The sequence below is a fragment of the Sapajus apella genome, unplaced genomic scaffold, assembly GCF_009761245.1.
Source record: "Sapajus apella isolate SASKATOON/1434 unplaced genomic scaffold, GSC_monkey_1.0 scaffold153, whole genome shotgun sequence".
NCBI lineage: Eukaryota > Metazoa > Chordata > Mammalia > Primates > Cebidae > Sapajus > Sapajus apella.
This window is the reverse complement of record NW_022437093.1, coordinates 305,324-317,367: the sequence shown is the minus strand read 5'-3', so window position 1 is coordinate 317,367 and position 12,044 is coordinate 305,324. Positions and strand designations below refer to the sequence as shown.

General features: G+C 42.5%; 1 protein-coding gene and 1 non-coding gene across 2 annotated transcripts in view; one reads left to right on the top strand and one right to left on the bottom strand.

The window, feature by feature from the left end:
* The window catches only part of DCAF7 (DDB1 and CUL4 associated factor 7), a 37,763-nt gene that overhangs the window by 9,191 nt on the left and 16,528 nt on the right, over positions 1 to 12,044 (top strand). The window lies entirely within an intron of this gene.
* On the bottom strand, positions 11,298 to 11,400 carry LOC116541690. Its single transcript, XR_004264896.1, has one exon. It is a non-coding gene; the product is annotated as a U6 spliceosomal RNA (small nuclear RNA).

Sequence of the window (12,044 nt, the reverse complement as noted above, 5' to 3'; positions counted from 1 at the left end):
AACATGGTGAAACCTTGTCTCTACTTGAAATACAAAAATTAGCCAGGTGTGATGGCGTATGCCTGTAATCCCAACTACTTGGGAGGCTGAGACAGGAGAATGGCTTGAGCCTGGGAGGTGGAGGTTGCAGTGAGCCGAGATTATGCCACTGCCTGGGTGATAGAGCAAGACTCTGTCTCAAAAATAAGTACAACCCACTGAGAATAAAAAGTCTTTACATGTCTAATAATATAGCATTTAAATAGAAAGCAAAAACTTTTTTTAAATGTTGGGGGAATTTGGTTCATATGTTGGAAATTGTTAAGTGAAATAGACAAAGGATATAGAGAATTAGAAAATTACAGTTTGTTCACACCTGTAATCCCAGCACTTTGGGAAGCTGAGGCTGGCAGACCACTTGAGTCTAGGAGTTTGAGATCAGCCTGGGCAACATGGTGAAACCCCACCTCTATCAAAATATAAAAAATTAGCCAGGTGTGGTGGCATCTGCCTGTCTTCTCAGCTGCTTAGGAGGCTGAGGCAGGAGGATCGCTTGAGCCCAGGAGGCAGTGGCTTGCAGTGAGCCTAGATCGAGCCACTGTACTTCAGGCTGGGTGCCAGAGTGAGATCCCGTCTTAAAAAAAGAAAATAGCCGGGCGTGGTGGCTCAAGCCTGTAATCCCAGCACTTTGGGAGGCCGAGGCAGGTGGATCACGAGGTCAAGAGATCGAGACCATCCTGGTCAACATGGTGAAACCCCGTCTCTACTAAAAATACAAAAAAATTAGCTTGGCATGGTGGTGCGTGCCTGTAATCCCAGCTACTCAGGAGGCTGAGGCAGGAAAATTGCCTGAACCCAGGAGGCGGAGGTTGCGGTGAGCCGAGATCGCGCCATTGCACTCCAGCCTGGGTAACATGAGTGAAACTCCGTCTCAAAAAAAATAAAAAAATAAAAAATAATAATAATAAACAATGTGTTACAAGTATAGAGAGCTTTGTATTCAACAGAAAATTCACTTTTAAAAATAACCCAGGCCGGGCGTGGTGGCTCACGCCTGTAATCCAAGCACTTTGGAGGCCAAGGCGGGCGGATCACCTGAGGTCAGGAGTTCAAGACCAGCCTGACCAACATGGTGAAACCCCGTCTTAAAAATAACAAAAATAATAAAAATAAATAAACAATAAATACTTCCAAAACAAACAAACAAAAAATAACCCAATTTATAAAAATTGTGTTTTAAGAAAAATTTTTTTAAGTTAATCAACTGATTGGGAAAAAAAATAGTATATCTCAAAACTTATGGGAAGATGAGGAACCTGAAGCCCACATATGTGCTAAGTGGCTTGCCCAAAGTCATATAAGGGGTAAAGTCAGGCTAGAACTGGAATACTGTCTGGCTTCAGAGTGTTCAGAGGAAATGTATACCAATGTCCAAAAATAACTTAGAGGGGAAAAGAACATGTTGAAAAACAGAGGAACACTTACCCTACCAGATTAGAATGAACATACTGGAATTGATATCATTATAGCCAGATAGATAGGTAGAACTGAATAGAATATTTCAAAGACAACCTTAATATATATAAATGTGAAATATGTGATAAGATAGAACTGTAATTCACTGGGAAAAAATTAATTGTATGGCACAATTGTTCATCTAGCAGAAAAATTTAGAACCCCTAATCCATATTATATTATAAAAATGAATTCCAGATCAAATGTCTAATTATAAAGGAAAGTCCACAAGCAATATCAGAAAATTGACCAATAAATTTGTCTTGAGGTAGTGGGGGTGGGCAGGTACACTAATTAATAAATTCCAGAGTCAACTAAGGAAAAGATTGGTAGATTCTATAGTACAGCAAATAAATTTCTCTGTGAAAGATATGCCATGGAGAAAGTCAAAAGACAGGGGAAAATAGTTTCTTTTTCTTATTTTTATTTATTTATTTATTTTGAGACACTGTCTTGCCCTGTCAGACAGGCTGGAGTGCAGTGGCACAATCACAACTCACTGCAGCCTCAACCTCCCAGGCTCAAGAGATTTTCCACCTCATTCACCCAAGTTGCCGGTATTACAGGCGTGCACCACCCTGCCTGGCTAATTATTTTTATTTTTATTTTTTTGTAGGGAGAGGATCTCGCTGTATTCCCCAGGTTGGTCTTGAACTTCTGGGCTCAAGCGATCCTCCCTATTTGTTTTCCCAAAATAGTGGGATAACAGGCATGAGCCACTGAGCCCTGCCCAGGGGAAAATATTTTCAAAACACGACAGACAATAGTAGCTAATACTCAATGGACAAAGAGTATACATGTCCAATTCATAGGAGAGGAAATGCAAGTGATCCATAAACAGGAAAAATGCTCAACCTCACAGGTAGTTACGGGAAATGAGAATTGTGGTATCTTTCCCTTTCAAATTTATAAAAAGCTAACTGCTTCTAGCGCTGTTGACAGTAGGGGAAAATGAACACCTTTTCACAGTGCTGGTAAGAATCTGAATTGCTACAGCCTATTTGAAAAGTAAGTTGGCATCTACTAAAATTTAAAATGCACATACTTTCTAATACAGAAATCCCACTGTTAGGTCATTGGCCTCCAGAAAAAAACACAGCAGTACATAAACACATAACATACAAGGGCATATAAATAAGTAGTGGTGGCTCATGTCTGTAGTCCCCGGAGCTGAGGAGTTTGAAACCAGCCTGGGTGGCATGGTGAAAGCCCATCTCCATTTTTTAAAATATAGAAATTTAGCCAAGCACCGTGGTGGGTGCCTCTAGTCCCAGCTACTCGGGAGGCTGGGAGGATCCCTTGAGCCCAGGAGGTGAAGGTTGCAAGGAGCCAAGATCACACCACTGTACTTTAGCCCGGGTGGCAGAGTGATGCCCTGTCTAAAAAAATAAAAAATAAAAATTAATAGTGGCAAGAAAGAGAAACAGTGTACAGCACTGGGATGATCCTGGTGCATAGATTAAAAGAATGAGTTGGATCTACATATTGCCCTGAGGGATGCCCATTATTTTGTCAAATTAATAAACATTCATGACCAAGTGTCGTGGCTCATGCCTGTAATCCCAGCACTTTGGGAGGCTGAGGCAGGTAGATCACGAGGTCAAGAGATCAAGACCATCCTGGCCAACTTGGTGAAACCCTGTCTCTACTAAAAATACAAAAAATTAGCTGGGCATTGTGGCGCATGCCTGTAGTCTCGTCTCAGCTACTTGGGAGGCTGAGGCAGGAGAATCACTTGAACCCAGGAGGCCGAGGTTGCAGTAAGCTGAGATCGTGCCACTGCAGTCCAGCCTGGTGAAAGAACAAGACTCCATCTCAAAAAAAAAAAAATTTAAAAAATAAACATTCATGGACTTGGCTCTAGAATCTCATTTTTCTAAAAGTTGAGAGAAAACTTTACACTTGTGTGTATACATGTTTGACCATATAGAAGAATGTAGAAGCAACACACACCAAATTAATAATGTGATATCTTGGGGATGACATAGGGGAAAGCTGTTAACTTTATATATGTAATTTACACCTTTGTTTTGATTTTATACAATGTGATACACTTTATAATCCTTTTACATTCTAAAAGTACATTAAAAGAATGTAATAAAATAAAACCAATTGAAATGTCATCAAAATAGATAAAACTTGTCAATCTGGCCAAGAAAATCTTAGAGGATATAATGGTAAGGGATTCAGGCTAGAACTCTGGTGTCTAAATTCTAGCACTCGCCCCCTTTTCCATTGGAGTCTTATCAAGGAAATTATGTACAAATAATAGAGTAACCAAAGGGGAAACCTAGCATCATTCTATTGATAACTGAACAAGAACCACTAATGTGATGCTGCTCCCTGGTAAACTAAGTGGGGAAAATGCAGTTTGGCCCTGAAGCCTCAGAGAAACTTTCTGCTTTTCTACCTCTTAACTCAAGGATGGACCCAATTTGACCTCTCCTAGCCAGTTGTAGGTTCAGAGAAGCTGGAGTGGAGGATGGCCAGGCCCGTTCTGAGGAGGCCAATTTGCCTGCCCATGTAGGAACAGGATAAGCCAGAGCCAGAGAGCCATGGGACATGTCTGACTGTAGCGTGGTCAGGCCCACAGACCTGTCTCAAGCTTCAGCCAATCACTTCAGCAATTCTTCCCCCACTGGAGGAGCTAGTGAATGGTAAGGATAGAAGAGCAGAACCCTCCATGCTCAGTATTCTCTCCATGGGGACCAGGGCAGAAATGCATCCCTGCTATGGGCACAGGCGAAAATGTGGTGTTAGGGGATGAGGAGCTTAAAAGAGTGAGAGAGCTGCTAACAATTTGCAACTGTACAGTCAAAAATATAGCTGAGGGGTTGGGCTGAATGGCTCGCGCCTGTAATTTTCAGCACTTTGAAAGGACCAGGGTGGGAGGATCGCTTGAGGTCAATAATTAGAGGCTGCAGCAAGCTATGATCATGCCACTGCATTCCAGCCTGGGTGAGAGATCCCATGTCTTAAAAAAAGAGAGAGAGGGCGGGCACAGTGCCTCATGCCTGTAATCTCAACACTTTAGGAGGCCGAGGCAGGTGGATCACCTGAAGTCAGGAGACCATGGAGAAACCCCATCTCTACTAAAAATACAAAAAAAAAAAAAAATTAGCTGGACATGGTAGTGCATGCCTGTAATCCCAGCTACTCAGGATGCTGAGGCAGGAGAATCACTTGAAGCTGGGAGGCAGAGGTTGTGGCGAGCCAAGATTGCGCCATTGCACTCCAGACTGGACGATGAGCAAAACTCCATCTCAAAAAAAAAAAAAAAAAAAGAGAGAGGGAGAGAAACACTCCTTACGAATCAGTAAAAAAGAGATATGCACAGCCCAGCAGAAAAACTGGACAAATGTTCTAAGCTGGTGATTCCATGCAGTGGTGAAGAGCTTGGGTTGTGGGATGGGACTACCTGTGTTTAAAATGGAGCTTTGCCGGGCGTGGTGGCTCACGCCTGTAATCCCAGCACTTTGGGAGGCCGAGGCGGGTGGATCACAAGGTCAAGAGATCGAGACCATCCTGGTCAACATGGTGAAACCCCGTCTCTACTAAAAATACAAAAAATCAGCTGGGCATGGTGGCACGTGCCTGTAATCCCAGCTACTCAGGAGGCTGAGGCAGGAGAATTGCCTGAACCCAGGAGGCGGAGGCTGCGGTGAGCCGAGATCGCGCCATTGCACTCCAGCCTGGGTAACAAGAGCGAAACTCCGTCTCAAAAAAAAATAATAATAAAATAAAATAAAATGGACCTTTGTGATTTTGGGCAAGATATTTAACTCATTCTTTACTGAAAGTGGAAAGAATATAGTACCTACTTTATGGCAGTGTTGAGAGGATTAAATAGGTGATGTGTCTAAAGCACTAATAATGCTTATACTTGGTCCATATAAGCACTCAGTTATTAATGATTATTGTTATTAGAAATAAAGGTAGTCAATGAACAAATATACTCAGCCTCTGGCCGGGCGCAGTGACACCTGTAATCTCAGCAGTTTGGGAGGCCTAGGTAGCCGGATCACTTGAGGTCAGGAGTTTGAGACCAGCCTGACCAACATGGCAAAGCCAAAGCCCTGTCTTTACTAAAAATACAAAAATTATCTGGGCCTGGTGTTGTGCGCCTATAATCCTAGCTACTCAGGAGGCTGAAGCAGGAGAATCGCTTGAATCCAGGAGGCGGGGGTTGCTGAGCCGAGATTACACCACTGCACTCCAGCCTAGCTGAGAGAGTGAGACTGTCTCAAAAATCAAAAAACAAAACAAATATACTCAGCCTCAATAGCAAGATAGTGATGAAATGTCATTTTTCATCAGTTTAGCAAAAATGTGAGATTGCTTGTTTTCAAAGGTATGGAGAAATTGGCACTCTCATATGAAAAAAGAAAGATACATGGTAGACTTGGGCATGCCATAAGGTATTCCAGAGAAGCTTTGCATTTTCTTCTGGGGAATTGTATGTAGAAAGTTCTTTTTTTTTTTTTTTTTTTTTTTTACGGAAGGGTTTTGTTTTTTCAGCAGGCGCCAGGCTGGAATGCGGTGGCGCAATCTTGGCTCATTGCAACCTCTGCCTCTTGGGTTCAAGCACTTCTCCTGCCTCAGCCTCCTGAGTAGCTGGGACTACAGGTGTGTGCCACCACACCCAGCTAATTTTTGTATTTTAGTAGAGACGGGGTTTCACCATGTTGGCCAGGATGGTCTTGATTTCTTGATGTCATGATCCGCCTGCCTCAGCCTCCCAAAGTGCTGGGATTACAGGTGTGAGCCACCGTGCCCAGCCTGTATATAGAAAGTTCTTAGTCTTTGCTTTGGTTATCAGTTATATTAGGTTAGTGCAAAAGTAATTGTGATTTTGGCCATCACTTATAATGGCAGAAAACACAATTACTTTTGCACCAACCTAACATTAAACTCAGGCGCTTTATATTTTACACTGAAATATGTGAAAGCTAGCTCAGTTGATCTCTATTGTAACAGAAACAGTCTCTGTTTTTGTTGTTTGATTTAACGTTTGTTGCTCACAAGAAACAGAAACCCACTCAAGGTAGTTTATGGAAAGGGAGGGATTCATTCAAGGGAGTTGGAGAATTCCCAAGGCGAGACTGAGCCTCACGCCTCATGTGGGACTGGACCCGGCCAATGGAAAGCTGTTGTCTCACACCCTGTCCCGCCTCACATTACATGTCCCTTTTTGTGCCTCTTTTCTTGCATGCTTGTCATTCTCACTCGCTATGTATGCCAGCTTTCCCTGCAGCTCCATGCACGCTGCTTCTGTGACCCTTGTCTGCCTTTTCCCTTCCAGGCTAAAACTAGTTAGCTTTTGGGTCTCAATTCCAAATGTTTGGGAATGAATCAGTTAGCTCAGATGTCCCACTAGTTCAACCAGCTTTGTCAATTTAGCACAGCAATTCTCAGCCTTGGCTATGAGTTGATAACACTGGGAGCTTTAACAGATACCGAAGCCTGTGTCTCATTACCAGAAATTCTGGTTTCACTGATCTGGGGTGTTGCCAAACACAATTTGTTGGGATATGTTTAAGTCCCCAGAGGATTCCGACATAGAGCCATGGTTGAGAAGCACTGATCTAGGAGAGAAAAGGGTCATCTTGTAGGTGTGGAATGCTCAGAGAATGGGGTCTCGGCCTAGGTAGATTATTCTCCCAAAGGTGTCCACTAGGGTGTCCTCATATTTGACCATAGCCTCCCAGTTCTCTTTCTGTATAGGGTATGTTGGAATAACCTGTGGAACTTTAAGGAAAAAAAAACAAAACCTCATGCCCAGACCTAGTGAATCAGAACTTCAGAGGGTGGGGACCAAAGCAGGCATAGTTTTAAAGCTGCCCTGAGAATTCCGACAGTACAGCCAGGCCTGATCATCAGGCCGTGCACTCTCACATAGAAGTACCATCCACAGTCATGACTTCATGTATACACTTCAGGTTGTTTTTTTTTTTATAATTATTCCTAAGGTGTCTAAAATCTTGGACAGATAGGAGCCAATACTATCTGACCTCCGAATAACAGGTGTACTTTTTTATTTTTAAATAATCTAGATTTTTTTTTGTTGTTATTGTTTTGGGGTTTTTGTTGTTGTTTTTGTTCGTTTGTTTTGAGATGGAGTCTCACTCTGTTGCCCAGACTGGAGTACAGTGGTGCGATATCGGCTCACTGCAAACTCTGCCTCCTGGTTTCAAGCAATTCTCCTGCCTCAGCCTCCTGAGAAGCTGGGATTATAGGTGTGCACCACTACACCTGGCTAATTTTTGTGTTTTTAGTAGAGACGGACTTTTGCCATGTTAGCCAGGCTGCTCTTGAACTCCTGACCTCAGGTGATCTGCCTGTCTCAGCCTCCCAAGGTGCTGGGATTACAGGGATGAGCCACCGCACCTGACCTATATGTCTTATTTCCAGGTACTTCCATTGCTCCTAAGAGAAACTGGGAAGCACCAGCTGTGTCAAGTGTATGTACTGCAGTGGGTTAAACATTGCTGTGGGGGAGGATAATTTATTACAGGGATGTTGGTCACATCAGCCTAATAGCTGACAGAAATGATAGGAAAGGCAAGACGTGGTGGCTCACGCCTGTAATCCCAGCACTTTGGGAGGCCATCGCAGGCAGATTGCTTGAGCTCAGGCGCTCGAGACCAGCCTGGCCAACAGAGTAAAACCCTGTCTCTATGAAATATGAAAAAATTAGCCAGACGTGGTAGCATGTACTGTAATCCCAGCTTACTCAGGAGGCTGAGGCACAAGAATTTCTTGAACCTGGGAGGTGGAGTTTGCAGCGAGCTGAGATTGTGCCACTGCACTACAGCCTGGGCAACAGTGAGACCCCATCTAAAAAAAAAAGATAGGAAAAATGTTTATTATATTCTTTGCCTCCTAGGTCCTCCCATATATATTCTTGATAGGGAAGCCTCCTCTTGTGAGGGAGGGTGTAGGGAAACAGGCATTTGCATAGTTAGGTGGTAAGTGTGTAAATTGGAAGGCAGTTTGGAAAGTACTGCTCTACTCTTTAGAAATAACTTCTTACTGTGCAGAAAAACATGATTAGGATATTCATGGAGGCATGGCATTGTTTTTCATAGTGAAAATGGGAAGAAATCTGTCTTGGGTTGAATAAATTATAATTTGGCTGTCTTGTGGAATGCTAGACAGTTGTGACAATAAGACAGATTTATTTGTATTGGCCCCAGCATGAAAAAGAAAATTGCTAGGCAGGATATGATTGGAAATTTTTTTTTTTAAATTTTTGAAAAGCGAGAAGATTGCCAGGTTTGATGGCTCATGCCTGTAATCCCAGCACTTTGGGAGGGCAAGGCTGGTGGATCACTTGAGGTCAGAAGTTCGAGACCAGCCTGGCCAACATGGTGAAACCCCATCTTTACTAAAAATACAAAAATTATCTGGGCGTGGTAGCGGGTGCCTGTAATCCTAGCTACTTGGAAGGCTGAGGCAGGAGAATTGCTTGAACCGGGGAGGTAGAGGGTGCAGCGAGCTGAAATCATGCCACTATACTCCAATCTGGGCAACAGAGTGAGTCTCCGCCTCAAATTAAAAAAAAGAAAAAGAAAAAAAAATTGATATATAAAGGAAGCAAGCTGCAGAATAGTATAATTATATTTATGTAAAGAAAATCCGTATCTGTAAATCTGTAGGAAAGATCTAGAAGTAGTTCTATAGAGCTGTACGGCAATTACTGGAGTAGAGGGATGGGCAGCATGGAAAGAGGGATTTGCGCTTTTAATTCTCTATACATAGTAGCTTAATTATTTACAGTTAGTATACATTGCTTCTGTAATGCTTAAAGATACTTAAAAGCTATAAAGAACCAGGGGAAAAAGGAAAATGAATGGTTATCTTTATGTGGTGGGATTTTAATTTGTGTGTGTGTGGGTGCGATATTTTTTATAATGAAAAAGTTTTAATAATTGGGGAAAATCATTTTTAAAAATTACTTCAGGACTTTTAAATTTCATGAGCCCTTTCTGAATAATGAGGATGGGTTTGTTCTTAAATTAAAAATTTAAGTGATCGATAAATGAAAAATAAAAAAAAGAAAAAAAATTTCAGTCATTACCTCTTCTGAAAGCATTGAGAAGCTCAAGGAAAGATTGAATCTCAGCTATTTCCTGACTTCTCCCCTAGGTTAGGTACTGTTGTGCAGAGATTGTCAAACTTTGCTGAAATGATATCACCAGGGGTGTTGAATTCCTAAGAATAGAGAGTCCTGGGCCCCATTTGACACTTACTCAATTGGACACTTAGGCTGGAGTTGAAGGCCTAGGAATGTAAACCACTTCAGGCAAGTCTGTTAGCTAAGTTGGAAAACCATTGCTGTAGGCAGTACAAGCAGAAGTAAGATACAGGCCTATATTTAAGGCATTTACTAAGTGAAATAGCATAAGACAGTAATGTCAGTGCTTTCATGAGGCACTGTGGGATTAGGCACTATGGGTAGAGATAGATAAGCACTGAAAGAAAGAGCACTGGACCAGGAAGACTATAAATGCTTTCTGAAAGAGGCGAAATGTCATAATATTAAATTTTGAGCCTAGGAGGTAGAGTTTACAGTGAGCCAAGATTACGCCACTACACTGCATCCTGGGCGATAGAGTGAGGCCTTGTCTCAAAAAAAAGGGGAGAATAAGCCTCTGATGTAGATTGTGAGCCAGATATTTCATTTATATATTCATGTGAGAAGTATTTAATGGACAGCTAGTAGGAGTCAGGCGCTGTTAAATATATTGAGTAAGACAGTTCTATATAGAGTTGTTACATACAGCTCGAGGTAAGTACTGTGAATTCCTCACTTTACAGACTGGGAAACAAGATTAGCAGAGTTAAGTAACATGTCCAAAGTCTTACAGTTAGCATAAGTAGGGAGCCCTAGAAGCCTGATGCCACTGTGCTGTATTAACATTAGGCAAGATTTGGGTCAATGGAAAGGAGGCATGAGGACTGTACAGGTACAGAAGGAAGTGTAAGGAAAGCGATGGGAAATAGTGACTAGATAAACGAAGGTAGAAGGTAAGTTAGGACCAGGGGGTGGAAAGCCTTGTCAGGCTAAGAGGATCCTAAGTGGCAAATACTCACAAGATCCGATACTTGAAGTCTGGGAGGAAATCTCTGATGACTTGAAAGGCATTTTCTCTTCTTGGTTAACTTCACAGTGTCATCTGCAAGATTAGAGAGGGATTTGGGACTTCGTGCTCCCTGGTATATCCACAGCACTTAAAACAGTGCCTGACTCCTAGTAGCTGTTGACTGAATATTTCTTGAATGAATATATAAATGAAATATCTGGCTCGTAATCTACATCAGAGGCTTATCCTTTTCCCCCTCTTTTTTTTTGAGACAAGGCCTTACTCTATCACCCAGGCTGCAGTGTGGTGGCATGATCTCAGCTCACTGTAACCTCTAGCTCCTAGGCTCAAACCATCTTCCCACCTCAGCCTCCCAATTAGCTGGGACTACAGGCATGCGCTACCACACCCAGCTAATTTTTGTAGAGATGGGGTTTCACCATGTTTCCTAGGCTGGTCTCAAACTCCTGGGCTCAAGTGATCCTCCTGCTTCAGCCTCCCAAAGTGCTGAGACTACAGGCGTGAACTACCATGGCCAACCTCAGAGGCTTATTCTATATTCTGCCCAATGAGCCCAAGAATTTAGCCTCTCATGTTTTTTTAAAAAAATTTTTGTGGGTACATAATAGGTGTATCTATTTTGGTATAAGCATGCAATACATAATAATCACAACTTGGAAAATTGGGTATCCATTGCCTTAAGCATTTATCCTTTGTAAAAATACAGAATGCTTTACAAATTCCATGTCATCCTTTTGCAGGAGCCATGCTAACCTCTGTATAGTTCCAATTTGAGTGTGTGTGCTGTTGAAATAAGCACTCTCGTCTGGGTTTTTTTCCCTTTCTTTTCCACAAAGGCTGATACCAACTATTCCATGTTTCATTTAGACTCTTCCTTTTTTATATAATTTCTGGCCAGGTATGGTGGCTTATGCCTGTAATCTCAGCACTTTGGGAGGCCAAGGCAGGTGGATCACCTGAGGTCAGCAGTTTGAGGCCAGTCTGACCGACGTGGTGAAACCCATCTCTACGAAAAATTAAAAAAAAAAGATTAGCCAGGTGCAGTGGCACCTGCCTGTAATCCCAGCTACTTGGGAAGCTGGGGCAGGAGAATCGCTTGAACCTGGGAGTTGGATATTGCAGTGAGCAGAGATCGTGACATTGCACTCCAGCCTGAGTGATAAGCGAAAATGCTTCTCAAAAAAAATATTCTGCAAAGGTCTGAATGTTAACTTTTTAGTTTCATGTAAGAACTGTGCATTTGGTCACAGTCTCACAGTCCCTCTTGCAGCCATCCCTGGTTATCCCTTGCCATTCTCACTATCAGTCACCATAGACCCTCATCTTTCCCCTCTTACCCTCTGGGCTCCCTGCCTCCAGCTGCTTCCTTGATCCAGTCTGTTCTGCCCATATTACCAGATGTGTTATCCTCAGAGGCTTTGTAACCATACCACTGTCTTCTCA